We start from the raw sequence: 16,021 nt of genomic DNA, 5'->3' as shown, positions 1-16,021 counted from the left end.
AGTGAATTGAGATTCGAATGAAAGCTGGTCACTGTAAAACTCACACTGTGTATTCCATCAAAATCACATAAAGGTGCTGACCCTTTCACACCATGTAGACACATTTAAAGAGAGGCAGGATCACTTATTGAACACATTTCTGAATTTATAGATGTATAACTTAATACATTTGTGACAGCGCTACCATCATTCATTGAAGACAACACTGATGCTCTTCATCTACTATGTGTTATATCCTGATGTGATGGGTGTATCCTTTCAATCTTTGATGTGGTGGTATTATGCATCAGTGTAAAACACTGTCAAAGTGTACAAGCCATTGATCATGTATTATAGCAGCAATCTGTTACATACTTTCAACATAACATTATGGTACTTTATTAATTGCATTTCACTTTGAATAATAATTGATTTCTATTTGATGGTAAGCTTTATTGCCAAGCAAAGGGCACATCTATGGGGGCGAGATCTTCTCCTCCTACATACATATCTTTATAGGCTTTTTTGATGAGCAAGTGGTTTTCAGACACCCGATATGTAATACCTAAGTAAAATATTAGGGCAGTCTCAGTGATGACATTCTTATGATATGACAAGGCACAGATCAAGAACTAGTAGCCTCTACACAATTATTGAATTACAATGTCTCCATTGTTCTTTTACATGAGAACACTCCAACACTAACATTCACTCTTTAGACTTATACATTTACTAGCAGGTGTACCCGTGCTTTGCACAGTTAGTCATAGGGCTGAAGCATGCAAGCTTGAAGTGCCGTACCCATACATGTGCGCTGAAGCATGTAAGCTTTGTACTGTTGAGATGGATTAAATTCATCAACTTCCATGGGAAATTAAGTTCCTGTAAATATTAGGAGAGATTTGCCCCGATGTGATGGAAAACGGACACTATTGTAGAGACATTCACCGTTTCCAACCGCATTACTACAAAAGAACCATTTTGTGTCACCCACATTACGTCAAAAGTGAGTGCCGCTGATGTCAGTTGGAATGCTAAAAGTGTGGAAAGTTTAGAAACAATGAACCGTGGAATGCTCACCTGGTATCCACGGGGATGTCACTCAGCCTTACGACCTCAAACCCTTCCCTGGAGTCTACTCGACTGGAGACTGGGCCTGAAACACAGGATTGGTAGAGTTTAACTCCCTATTGTCTCCGTGTGCTGGAACCCCTTCTTCCCCGGGGTCCAACCCTTCCCTTTGATCCACAGCTCACCTTGTTTTCTTGGAAAGTGTGCTCTCCGTCCTGCTTTCAGCACAGGGGCGCGTTGATTGATGCGGGCTCATTGCTGCCTAGTGACTTCACTGGCAAGAGTCCGACAGGTAAGTATAATGAATCTTTTGAACAGTTCTCCAACTTCGTTCCTTTCCTTCCTTAGATGATGGCCGGCGTCCGGGGATGGCGACGTGCTGTTGAGATGAGTAACGCTGAAGGTGAGTGAGAGCGCGATGCGCGATGTGACCCTTTCGTATTTGTATTGAACTGAGTTCTTTTTCTGTGTCTTTTAGGTGCACAACGTTTTCAGCGTGGATGCCGGTTATGAAGAAGAAATGCAGTGAGTAAGCGCGGTATGCGGCACTTCTAGATGTTTCCACGCTAACCTGGAATGTCTTTTCCCCCTTGCAGATGGATGAGAAGTTCCGGAGACAGAGTTCCCCCAGAGCGGCTGGGATACAGGTAAGCGTTTGAAGCTCGTACAGTCTTTAAAAATAAGCAAAGATTTGCTGAATGCTTACTAATGCTTTTTTCTGTTCTTTTCCCTTTTCCTTAGGAAGCGGCGTGCCGGGATGGGAATGACACCACCGAAGATGCCCACAAAACAGATGAATGATGGGCAGAAGCGCCGCAAGGTAAGGCTGTTCCTAACGGTGTTCTTGTTCTTGCAGGAGCTGAGTGCACAAGAAAGATGCAGGCCTACTGGAGACCGATCCGAACACGGTGAGTGTCACGCTGCAGGTGCAGAAAACACAAAGCATGTTTCTCAGCCTGGGTGTGGCTTAAATAGTCTCTGGGTGTCCCAGGTGTCTCTGGGCTGAACCACACCCAAAAGACTAGACTGCACATGCAGTTCTGGGACCCGAAATATGTGGGGGCATTCATCTTGTCCCCGTCAATGCACTACAAGTCCAATCCCCAATGTTATTCTATGGGAGTGAGTGAGTCTGGTGCCACAAGCGCTAAGTCTGACTCCAAGTGGATCTTTGGGGGGATGGAGAGGCCCTCGAGGGCCATGTAGGTGATCGGGGCCTGGCTCCAGCCTGACATCTTGGAGGGCTGGGGACATGAGGGGCAGGAATCATGACAAACTACTGAAGTTTACGTAGAACTACAGTGCGGGGGTAAGCACTGCAGACCGCTTTTAAAAAAAAAAAAATGAAATTAGGAGAATGTACATTTTATACTGTTTACATTGTCTACACCATGGAACTTGTTCATATGCCACATTTCAGGTTTTTAGCATGTTGGGAAGTATGAACATTTTGACCAGAAACGCACACATATCCATGTATGGCAGGGTTAAGAATTGCAGACCATCTACCTTTGATACTTTGTACATTGTCTACACCATAGAACTTACCCACATACCAAATTTCAGGTTTGTTGCATGTTGGGAAGTATTCCGAACATTTCGAACAGACACACACACACACACATATCTACATATGGCAGGAGTAAGCATTGCAGACCGCTTATCTATTACACCCTTTAAAATGGCCCCACTCCTCACGTGACACTGCCCTCAACAGATTTTGACGTCCGTTACATTTCACCACCGTCCTGTCCACATGTGTCTTCCAATGCAGATGCTAGTCCAGAGACACTCCCAGGTCTCTAAAGTCCGTCACTTGTGCCAGCACACTCCCACACAACCTGGCAACTCATATCTCCATATTGCCCAGATCCAATATAAGTAGTTGAATGCGACGTAGAGTAATGCGTGCAAACATAGAATCCCTCTGGTCCACACTCAAAGACGTCATACTGTTAAATGAGCGAGCCAGCATGAAGAGAGACAATCTTTTATGGAAGCCTGGAAACAGCCAAAACGATATGAGTTACACAACACAACATGCAGTTGCAAACGTCCTGGGTGTTGTAGTGCTTATCCTGCCCTCCAACCGAATAACGAGCCAGTCTCACTTTCCACCAGTCCGCAAATCCTAGCTATTGACTTGATTCGTTTAAATGACAGTCAAGGCGTATATAGCCTGATTCCACCATAAAGATACCTCCTGTGAGGAGGAGTCACTCATGCTATTTTCCACTTACTACAACTGTTCACACAGTCATAAAAGAGAACTACAATAGCTTAATAGTGCATTATAAGTTAAATACATTATCAACTCCTATTCAAAACAATAAAACCACAACGTGTATAAAACATATCAACAAAGTGCAGACACAGAAAATGCATTTTCCCTAGTATCCCCTACACTCTGGGTGCCAACAAATGATGTTTGTTGATGGGATGCCGTCTGGGTACCACAGTCCAAATGCAGCACAGAATCAAAACCTGATAACTGCAAATCCTAATTAAAGGAATGGTTCGGTCAACATTTTTTATTGCCCCTACGGGTCGGCCACGTGTTTTTAAGCCTAAGTCGCTCGATTTTAGAAAAATTTCCTATGGACCTTACCCGAGTTTTCGTCCATTAAACGCATGCGAAAACAGGCACCAGGGAGCTGCCATTTTGTGATAATCCTATCATTTCCCCCATCGCCCTGGCTGACCTGCTTTTGCGACACTAAATCATATGCCCCTTCCCTGAGCCTGACATTATCAAAACATTCATATTCCCCGTCTCTCTCTGTGACGTTACTGTGCTGCGTAGGCAAACGCGCCCAGTCGTCTTCTACGCGACTTCACACAGAACCCGGAAACCAACACAGCGCGCCACAATTCGGAATATGAAACTGTACTTTAATATCAAACAGCAACACAGTAAATTTGGTAAAGTACATTTATTTGACATTAAATGTTTATAGAATATTCAGCAATTGCCATATGAACTCCGAAAGTCATTTATTTTCTTTTATCTCTATCCGCAAATCCGTAAACTTTTATTGTGAGTCACGCGCTGTTCCTTTATGGTACACAGGGTGTTGGTTTTCGTTCAAAGAAGCACTTTTGTCACAGGTTGAACCGCAAGGCTGTTCCATCAAGTAGGCACTAGGCCAGCGTAAAGGTTGATATGTTGCTTCTAGCCACTAGTACTGCGTAAGGGCATATGGGCCCTTGGCGATCGTCCCATAAGATCATCAGAATGGTGCAGTTATTTACATTAAGCTGCAGCTGGCAGCTGAAGAAACCGTCTGCCGGTGTCTGAAACTGGTGGCAGTGGCAAAAGGGAAGTATATACCTATTTTGAAAACAAAAAATTTATAATTAGTCTAGCCAGCCGATCTTTATTAATATTATTCATTTTATTTATTACAGCCGAGCTGAAACTATTTGCTTTCAAGGATAGTGCAATGGAGTATGTTCGGCTCTAAAATCAATGCGAAAACTAACGAAATAAATCGAGGTTAGTACACAATGAGAAACGACTTTTTGTCTACATGCGTGTGGAATGTGGACCTGAATGCCCATGTGCCCGCTACAAGGACAATCCCACAAACGTTTTCAAAGCTCTTCATTCATTCATTTATTCATGCATCCATTCATTAATTCTTCATTCCGGTATAAAAGTGTCTAAAGAGTTACTTACATTATATTTGCAATTTCCATTGTGTCTCTGCGTAATGCAGTCCGTAAATCCCACTGTGCTCTTGACAACGATTTTTCGTATACTGAACTAACAAGAAACTCGGTCTAGTTTAAGAATTTTCTGCCTTATCGTCTCTTACGTTATTTCACCCCCAAGCCCCCCTTCAAATGAAGTTCTTTCTGCATGGTCCCTGTCTCTCAAGGTCAAAAAACAATAGAACCTTATACTGCCAGTGCGAGTTGTGGGCCTCTTCAGGGCGCGAGCTGAAAATCAAAGCCGCTGACCTTCACTAGAAATGAGCATACATTCTTTCTTTGCAACATCCTATAGTAAAGCCATCTGCGAGAACTTGAAGTTTCGAATCCATCTATGTAGTGCGCCTCAATGTGCAAATGCGAACTGGCTTCTCTCCCATCTGCAACGGCTCGCTTGGCGCGTTCTAAGGCCCCAATTTTGTCCTCGTTGTCTGCGAGCTTTGAAGCCCCAAAGAACCATAACTATTGAGTCTTTTAATTTTTTGGGGAAGGTCAGGGAAAGTATAAAGTACCCGAGGAGTTGAGTTGAAAGTGAGATTTATTGTTTGTTTGTTTTATTATTTGCAATACGCAAGCCTCCCCTCGGTTAACAGTGCCCAGCATTTATAAGAGATTGCGAAAATGAGTTACATCAACAAAAATATATACATACACATATAGACAAGGTCAGCAATATGAGGTGAATAGAGAGAGAATTCAAAGATGACACCCAGGTAGTTCAACACCCAGGATGGTGAAGGTAGGGGTTAGGGTTAGCGTACTTTGTATGCACACTGTACAATAAAATTATTTACAAAAAGACAATCGTATTACAATTATTTAAACCAGGATTTGTACTTCACAACCAGCTCTCCTTTGGGTGGACATGGCACAGTGGCAATGTTGGGTGGCAATGGATCAGTGCTCTGCATAGAAACGTTCAAAATTCCATATCTGTGCTTCTCTAATACAGCAACAATAAGGCTTTTGACAAAGTCGAACTCCATTTCCTCATAGACTGGTTTGATCACCCATTGCTTACTTCTTTTTGAAAAGGCCTTAGTGTAGCGAGGCATCCTTACATTACCCTTAGTCCTAGATTGTTCACGGCCGAGATTCTCGTTATGGGCCAAGACGGCAAGTAGAGTCCTATGTCTCATGCCCTTTATGCTGAAATGCAAGCGCTTTGGCATGTACTTTAGGCACATATTGTGGAACACCTCCAAACCTCCTGTGTGACAGAATTCTGTCAGTCCCCTCAAATCTCTTGATAGAGTTTTATCGAAAACAATCTTCTCAATGGCTTTGTGTGTCGGTGAAGATGGATTCAACCACTTCTTCTTCCGTGCCTCCACTGGGGATAAAGGGCCATGTTCACATTGGTGGAAATGTAGGTTTTCTGACCAGCGGTGCACGTTGGTACAGTGGTGCAGCAGTGAACGCCATTTTTCAAGTAGTATTTCCACTCACCCTTCACAAGTTTTGGAGCTCCACCAAAGATGGTTGCTGATAGACTGGGACCACTCTGAAATACTTTCCAAACCTTTTTTTTTCCCTGCAGCCGAGATTTTCTTATTGATTGATTTAGCAAGATGCCATACGTCAAATTGATGTTTAATATGTGGGAACTACTCTCTCATTGTCTTGGCAATTGAAACATGTCTGTCCGTGGCTATGAGGTCGATGTGCATTCCCCTCGATTGTAGATATTCCACTGATTTTATAAATCCTAGTTTCTCCATGGCCACTGAGGATGTACATTGTGTTACCTGCACGACCACCGAACTCACAATTTTCTTACTATCCATGTCCTGAAAGTGGTAGGTGCAGTACTTGGCAGAAAATCCAGGGCTGTCGCACTGTCCATTGCCAGCTAGCCTGAATCGTTTGCCTTCGAATGTACTTGCTAGAGACAATTGTTCAATTTTCCAAGCATCACTAATGGCCGGAAACAGATAATCATGTTGGTATTTGTAGTACTGCGTTTTTTAAATGAAATGGAGTCCCACAAACTGAAAGAAAGACTCTAACTTTCTAAAACTGGAGCCACTAAAAAGTGATGCAGCTGCACACAGTAGATTGCCTGCTGGCAGTTTCCCCAGCATCGGTTGTGCAGACCATGAGAACGTATGATGTAATCTACAGGCGGCATGTATTGTGACGTTACTGCCTTGTTTTTGACGAGTCACATGAATCAATGGCTTCCCACATACTTTCCCTCTGACGGAATGCCCACATTTCAGCATACTTATAATATCCATCAAACAACTGTTGAATACTATGTATTTGCCCTCTTTCATTAGACTGTCATCCTGCGTCAAAGTTGTTTCAGCCTGTGACGTTGAGGACATATCACCACATTTGAAAGAAATATTGCTGCTATCAAGTTCTGATGCGTCGGTGAATGCTGCTGTTGGTTCATTCTCTGTCATTTCAACATCTGCTACCTCAACATTGAAGGGAGAACACAACAATGTTGACAGCTTTTTTGGTGCCAATTTTTTGGTGGGTGTAGATTGTGTGAATTGATCTGCGACTACTTCAGAGCTATCTTCAATACATCCAGTATCATGTTGTTGCGGCGGTGCGGTCGTACTGTAGCAATGGTCCAATACAACTTTGCTGGATTCTTCGGACACATTCATTTCATGTTCTGGCCATTGGACATGAGCATTCCGAGTCTCAACATGCCGCGTCTGAATTAATAGTTCCTCCATAGTGTAAATGGTCTGGCAAGCAACATCTCTCATTCGCTTCACTGTCTGTGTATGTATAGGTCGTAGACCCACGGGTAACTAGAGGACAGATTGGAAAAGGGATGTTCAGTTTAAACAAAAGATAAAGTATAGTACAATTGACTGGAAAAAAACATAAAATAGTCCCCAACACAAAAACATTTCTAAAGATATGAACTGTTTGTAACTAACCTTATTTTTGTTTCTTTTCTTTGCAACTTTTTTGACTCGACCTTCAACATCTGCACGCTGTTGCTCCGATACGTATCCGCATGTCTCCCCTTCCTCTTGCGCTGCAACGACTATATTTTCTGTATCCGCATAGACAGCACGGAATGAGGCACCATCGACTCCCTGCAACATAGTATTTTCATTACTGTGTATCAAAATATTGTTAGCATAAAACGCACGTGAGGACGAACGCACATGTACATCTCAATAGACAAACACGATTTAAACATTGTGTGGAACAATCAAACGACAAGTATTCAAGCTCTGATGACCTAGTTCGACGGAGCTGTCAGTATCCATACCTCTGGCTCTACATGGACTGCCACGAATGATTGTATTGAAGAGGAGGCATCAGCAACTTCCTGAAACACAGTACTTGCGTTAGTATGGTTTTCAATATCGTAAACATAACACACACTTGGGGTCGACGGCACAGGTACATATAAAGAGATAACCACAAATGTTGCATTGTCTAAAAGAATCAAGGAATATTTAAAAATGATCAGATTTAATCGACTTATTTCTCTGATTTCTTTACATCTGCATCATCTAAATGGGATCTTGTGATTGTAGTGGAAGCTCCATCATCTCCCTGAAACACAGTACTTGCGTTAATAGGGAAGAAAGTATAGCAAATGGAATCACGTTATATGATCACGCTCGATGGAGCTGTCAGTATCCATACCTCATGCTGCTGAAGAATAGGGCTGTTGTCAATGTGGTGCGCACTTCCGAAAGCTGTTCCGCCGATTCGTATCCGCATGGTCCCGCTTCCACCGGAATTACTTGAATGTCAGGCTCTGCATCAAGTGCGTGGGTTGACGATTCAACAACTGCCTGCAACATAGTATTTGCATTAGTAAGGATTACAATATTGAAAACACAACACACGCTTGGGGTCAACCGCACAGGTACATATCAATGGCTAACCACAAATAAAACATGGTGTAGAACAATCAAACGACAAGTGTTCCAGTCCTGATGATCACGGTCAGTTGAGCTGTTAGTATCCATACCTCGGGCTGCTGAAGAACATCTAGGGCTGTTGTCAATGTGGTGAAAGCTTCAGCATCTCCCTGAAAGACAGTACTTGCATTAATATGGATAACATTAATTATAACTGAAAACAAACACCAGGGGACGACAACTAAGGTGTATATCAATTGGAAAGCACTAACCAAACAATTGGTAAAATAATCACACGATACATACAAACTATTACTTGACATGCATAAAACAAGTCTGTAGCGGAATAGCCAAGTATGAATACCTGATACGCGCCAGAAGTGGTTGATAACTGCGAGCACGTGACGGAAGTAGAATGTTCTTGCTTCAGATTCAAGGGATAGTCAAGAAGTTGTAAAGGTAAATTATTGTTTGATAATGAAATGCCAATATTTAAAATTGCCATGTAAGGAGAAAGAATACTTGAGTAATGTGCAATACAGCACAGTTCCCTGTGCCCATATATAGATTTCGTTTGTGGGTTATGAAATCTAAAAATAATATATTGTTAAATGTCATTATTCAAAAAGCTATAGACTCATATCAATGTCGAAAGTATTACAAATTGGAAACAACACCTAAAATATCAATGAATCCATTCGGCTACCTACACACTACCACAATGCCTAAAGCTAAAAACGGACACTTGACTCACCAGTGGCGGATTGTGGACGAATAGAATGGGAATAGCGTTTGCGAGCAATTTTCGTGTCAATCGCCGTTTTTTCTTCTTTGTTACCTAAGATGTGGTGTACATGTTCGAGGGAAAGTGCCAGCTGCAGATGCGGTATTGATCACCCCTCTTGTCCTCAAAGCTTGTTGGACTCTACTTTCCAGCTCATCCAGTGGATATCCGCAATGTCTGACCCATTCTCTTATTCGATCAACAGTTTTCGGGAATACATGCATTGTAGTGCCTTCAGATTTAGCATGGGTCTTCGATGGGCAACCGCTAATCGAACAGGCAGGCATTGTTGAAAATTCTGAAAAGTAAATATGAAGATTATTATAAAACCTTGATGAATAAAAATGTCATAAAAAGGTAAATGAACCATACCATGCTCAATGCAAGGTTTGTTTTGGTCGCCAGAAGTATACCAGTTCATCATGTGCGGCTTAGTATTTGCATAAGTTACAGAAATGTTTTAAATTATGTGACTAAACTCTGAACATGTGACTCGTCCCTTGGATGTTCTGTCTTGCACGAAAAGGAACCATGCTTACATTATAGACTGGACCCCCGAAGGATGCAATTCGATGACAATTGACACAGATGAAAATAAATAAATCTATTGATAGCATAACAATTGAAACTCAAGTCAATAGCAAGGAGACCAATGACCATAGCTCTATTGGGTACTGTAATAGCAAATAGATTGAAATGTAAAAATGACCGAAATATGACTAGGATCCATGGCCTTACCTTGACCAACAAACAGTTGGATTCAGCAGGCCGAGCAGTATGTTGCAGGAGAACAGGTAGATGGCCACAGGTAGCACACTGACAAGTTTGCTCGATGCGGTCACAGATAGCACGGCGACAAGCAGATTAGCATAGATCTCAGTGCTTCTCAGGTAGAAGGTTCAGGAGTTGACTTGCAAAGCACAAAGATGTTCTCATGAGACATATCAAGTGGTTTATAAAGTATTAGAAACAGGGCTGTGTTTGTGAATGAATGACGTGTGTATGTCGTGGTATTATGTTTATTGCAGGGGGGCGGCCTGCCTCAGGGGAGGGCTTCCTGGAGACACGGGGTCTGAGGAGGCCATGTGAGCGATGGCCCCTGGGCGTGGGATACCTTTTGAAGTGTACATGCTGTTTGGCACCTTGGCCGATTGCGCCTGTCACAGACCCCATGCCAGTGCTCATCCCCGGGTGCGAACCGCCTTTGATAGAGGGGGTGGGATGGATGGGCCTGGGGCGTGCAGATAAGGCACAGGAAGACTGCTGAATGGAGACACACTTATGTGGATTGCAGGGGGGCGGCCTGCCTCAGGGGATGCCTGCCTGGAGACACGGGGGTCTGAGGAGGCCATGCGAGCGATGGCCCCTGGCCGTGGGATACCTCTTGAAGTGTACATGCTGTTTGGCACCTTGGCCGTTTGCGCCCGTCACAGCCCCCCATGCCAGCGCTCATCCCCGGGTGCAAACCGCCTTTGATAGAGGGGGTGGGATGGAGGGGCCTGGGGCGTGCAGATAAGGCACAGGAAGACTGCTGAATGGAACACACTTATGTGGATTGCAGGGGGGCGGCCTGCCTCAGGGGATGCCTGCCTGGAGACACGGGGTCTGAGGAGGCCATGTGAGCGATGGCCCCTGGGTGTGGGATACCTTTTGAAGTGTACATGCTGTTTGGCACCTTGGCCGTTTGCGCCCGTCCCTTGCCCGTATGTGATGTTAACTTTGCATGACATTTGCGTAGATGGGAACACTGAGCAGGACAAGGGGCATCCATTTTTGTACCCCCTTTCCACACCATTTTGGTGACCAGGCCTCACTGCGATAGTACAGTGCACAGAGCACATGGCCCACAGCCTCGTTCCCACTCTGACTGGAAAACTCCAGGGGTATTTGCAACAGCTAATAAATGTAACACATCACTCTCTGAGATCACGGTCCTGCATGTGAACCGGCCTGAACCAAGCACATGGCTCGTTCATCTCCACAAACGTGTCCTTGCCCACGCACCCTCGCCAGTGGAAAGTTTCTGCCATTCTGATCCTGTATCCCTGCAAGGTATTCGCTTCATGTGCCAGACCACTGACCACGCCATGATGCCCACCTAGCAGAACCCCAACTAACATAAGACCCCTACTGCAGTATATCGTTGCCTATCAATAACAAATGCCACATATCGGAGATTCTTGTGAGCACAGACCCACACTTCAAACAGTGTATTATAGTGGTCAAGACCCTTGACCTAAGGCCTGTATAATCCATTCTTAATTGATAGTGTTGATATATGTGTGATTTTTATAGAGACATAACCGACTGAAAGACTTTGAACAAGTGTTATTTAGTGCATGCATTATTGATAATATATTATGTTAGCTTAGATAGTGACCACCCCGCTTCACAGCGACCTGAACTTCAATCATTCCGAGCACAGGTGTCTGACATCCATCCTTGAATGGAGACACACTTGATTGATTTAAAAAATCGAAACAACCGTTGTTAAAATATATGTGGTGTTTTATTTTGTAGCTTATTTTGATGACACAAAAATACAAAACTTTACACATTGTACAGTTCAGGTTGCAGCACAGCGAGAGAAAATCCCCTGTACTAACCGCTGTCACTCGGGAACGTTTCTCTTATGGCATGAACGGCACAGGCGGGTATCACTCTTCGAACGCAGTGTCCAAGCCTCCCGTGAAGCCACCATGTAAAGGAACGATAGGCCACCAGCCTGTACCACCTGTGAAAAGGAATGAAACAAACTGTTTTTAAATGACCAAGATAAGTTTAATAAACGTTTGTTGTCAATGACAATTCTTGTAACTAATGGCATTCTGCTCGGACAAATGCTATCTAGACACTGCACACTATTGAAAGACTTTCATGCTTTACAATGATATGTATATGTAATTTTGGATATAGTAGAAGACCATGAAATGGGAGTGGCATGACAAGCAGATTATACTTACTCGTTACTCGGATTACGAGGACGAACAGTTGCGCGAAGTTCGTGCATAAGCACCATCATTATCCTCAACACGGACCGTGTGAGGCAGGCGGCCCTGAAGTCTGGCAGCTCGGTGATGCATTGCGGTCGTGGCTCCCCTTCCGAAATGTAGGCCACGCATCCCGAGTTTTCACAGCAGCAGCAGTTCTCGTCCTCGGTTGGCATTAGCTCGCACTGATTGCATGTGCACCAGGTGGAAACACCGTCCATGCGACTAGGTACAGGCTCTTCAGCTGTTGAATCGTTCTCCCAAATGCCGTCGGAAGACCCATTGTTTTCGCGTGTTTCCCTTTCCAGTAGTTCCTCCTCGGTATACTCGGGCTCGTACATGTAGGGCATTATTGTATCCATTGTGTGTTGCACAAACTAAAATAATTGATAGCGGTGGTACTGGTATCTGTTCACACGGGCTACAAGCAATGAAGGTAGCTGACCAGAGCACAGAAACGAGTCACAGAATACTCAAAGTAGCACAGAGAGAGGAATGGAATCAGAAATCTGCTGCTGTGTGTTATGAAACGGTCTGTTTAAACTTATTGAGGAAAGAGGCATCCTGCCATTTCCATGGTGACACGACATTAGCTGGAGCGCAGCGAATGTTGACACGAGACGTGCTTTGGCGTTGTGAAATGGGCGGTACGCGTCTGCTGATGACAGGCTCAGGGGCGGCGGATATGATTTAGTGCCGCAAAAGCAGGTCAGCCAGGGCGATGGGGGAAATGATAGGATTATCACAAAATGGCAGCTCCCTGGTGCCTGTTTTCACGTGCGTTTAATGGACGAAAACTCGGGTAAGGTCCATAGGAAATTTTTCTAAAATCGAGCGACTTAGGCTTAAAAACACATGGCCGACCCATAGGGGCAATAAAACATTTTGACCGAACCATTCCTTTAAATACCAATCAGTGTTCAAATAATGGGGTATTGTCCAATATCTTTTCTGCCACCAGCCATACTCTAACTGCCACTATCGCCAGTGAACGTCTGTAGCCAGGTAGACACTGCAGCCAAAATTCTTCCCTCCTCGTGTCATTTATATCCTCTGCATGATTCACGTGGTATACTAAGTCTGTTTCTAGCATATTACCACAGCTAGTCAAGACATGCCTAATTGTTTCTTGATGATCCACGTGCTTACACATTCTACAACACCTTTTGGTCCCCGCTATGTCGTTCCACGATCCACAGATCGCTCGTACCTTTAGTTTATTTAGTCTAATCAACATGATGATTCTCCTAAACCTTGGGAGGGAAATTGACATATGTAACTCTGAGGCTTCATATAGCTAAAAGGCATTCTGGCAAAAGTGGCTAAGCTTTTTAACTTTCCCAAATTTGGATGAACACATTCTTAAACTCTTGCAGGAGCGAGCTTCGACTCTGTTCCCTCTGTGGGGACCACACTATGGCGTTGAAAAGCATTGAATTCATGTTCTTGCAGAGGGCGGATCCCACATCCATATCCTCTGTCATCATCGTTAAAATGCAACTACCTTCTAAGGTCAAAATTTGGATGAACACATTCCCTCTGTATAACTTAATTATGGAGGTCAATAGAGACCCAACTCCAGTTTGACAGCTTCAATTGGGGTCCCTTGTGACAGACCCAAAAATGTGTGCCAGACCACACCCTCGAGTCACTATCTACCATCCTCAGTGCACTCATTCCAGCACACCACCTCTCACTCAGACTCACACTTCCCAGGATTTCTTTGAAAGGCTTGCTATTTTGTTACCGTGGATTTCTTCGAATACAATTTCCCTTAATGAGATTTCACAGAATATATTTCACCGAAAAAGGTAGGGGAAATGGTATATGGGTAATGCATAATAGGTGTGGGTTAAGGGTATAAGTAATCATATGGAGGAGTGAGGGGGGCTGCAGGGGGTCTCCCCCACATTAAAAAAAAAAGATTTGTTTTTTTCGGTGAAATCTCCAGTAGCAGAAATATATTCGAAGAAATCACTTACATCCGTGCTAATTTGCTTTAGTGGCAGCGACTCCATTCTCTGATTGCAGCTGGGAATCCAGACAGTTGTCTGTGGATTCTCTGCTACAGGAAGATCACCTTGTTCTCTGTCACACTTTTAGCTCAATTTGAACTTGCTTTCACATGCTGCTTGCTAGCTTGAGTGCAGATCCAGCAACATTTCCCAGTAAAGACTTTAGACTCGAAGTCGGGTGCTCAGGGGAGGCTCTCGGCAGAGGTGGTGTGAGGTGAAGGTGGGGTCAAAGACATAGTAAAAATAAAATAGATCATCATAAAAATAAATGATAAGAAGATAGTGAAGGTCAGAAGTCAGCCAGGAGGGTGACTTGGAGTTGGGTACTGAATCACTGCAGGCAATCCTGCAAGTGCCTGCATCATCAGTCAGGCCCCATGTGCATATAGCCCCCAGTTTTTTGTACCCAAATAGGGTCCTAATCAGGCACGCATGCTTCACTGGCTTGCCTCTTCAATTCGGAGCAATGTACACAATGCCATAAAAGAAGAATCAGACACTGCTCAACAACCACGCTCTGTTTGTGACCCTTTTAATTCGACTTCCTTCTTTGATCTCCCTTGATTTAAGTTTCTGGGTGATCGTTCCAACATACTGTAGTGATCCCCTTAATGTAATGTGAAGAACTTATCCCATCGAACAGGTTTTTTGTAAGCTGTTGAATGCACACAGAGCAATTCATGACAGTATCAGATGTATTAAAATGCATAAGACGTTTCCCTCTTTTGTAAGATAAGAGAGCTCTTAGGGTACAGTATTCTGTTACGCTACTTAAGTGCCACAGAGCGCCTCTACCACCACTGGAGGAGTCTCTTGGCACTAGAAAACTTTATAAAGCACAACATGAATAAAGCCATCAGTGATGAAAGAGTTGGGTTTTAAGACATTTTCCAAAGATTAGATAGTCTTCAAATGATCTGATTTCATGGGAGAAGGCATCCCATACGTTTGTGGCAATCCTGAGAAGGCACGCCCATTGTTCTGGCTTTTCTGAACTTAGCAACTTGTAATAACAGGATTTTAGATGATTTCAGCATTTGATTTGTGTTTCAATGTTGCCATTTCTTCATAGGAAACCGGGTTCTTAAAGCTTCAAAGATAATACGCACTCCCCAGTACTCACTCCTTATTCTGACTGGCAGCTAATGCAGTTGTCTTAGTGCCAGAGGTATGTGGTCTTTCGTCCCAAACAGAAAAGGGGATGGACGGCTGTGTGTTGTATTCTGCGCAGGTGAACAAATAGAATATGCTGGCATGTAGACACCTAGTGGCCACCTGCAAGTCTATAGAAGCCTCAGTATCTGGCAGGACTGCCTGGTTTTTCACTGCAATATTTGACTGGGGCCCCATACCCGAACCCTGCGGCCACATTTTTCCATAGTCCAGGCAGTAGGGCTCCTTCCTTACTTTGCCATGTTATGAACTGGTACATGGGGTTTTAGGTTTGTCTGTCCATCAAGGTCTCTGGCTGTTCCCCACACTAACATGATCAAATTCTCTGTACACACAATACGCTTCCCTACTAAGCCATGAACCCCACCACCCCATAAGAGACATCAGATATCAGAACACTATACGTCTACAATGAAATTACATACCACACGTTGGGTCAATGCC

The sequence above is a fragment of the Ambystoma mexicanum genome, chromosome 1p (assembly GCF_040938575.1).
Source record: "Ambystoma mexicanum isolate Mex_15411 chromosome 1p, UKY_AmexF1_1, whole genome shotgun sequence".
Classification (NCBI taxonomy): Eukaryota; Metazoa; Chordata; class Amphibia; order Caudata; family Ambystomatidae; genus Ambystoma; species Ambystoma mexicanum.
This window is presented reverse-complemented; position numbering follows the sequence as displayed.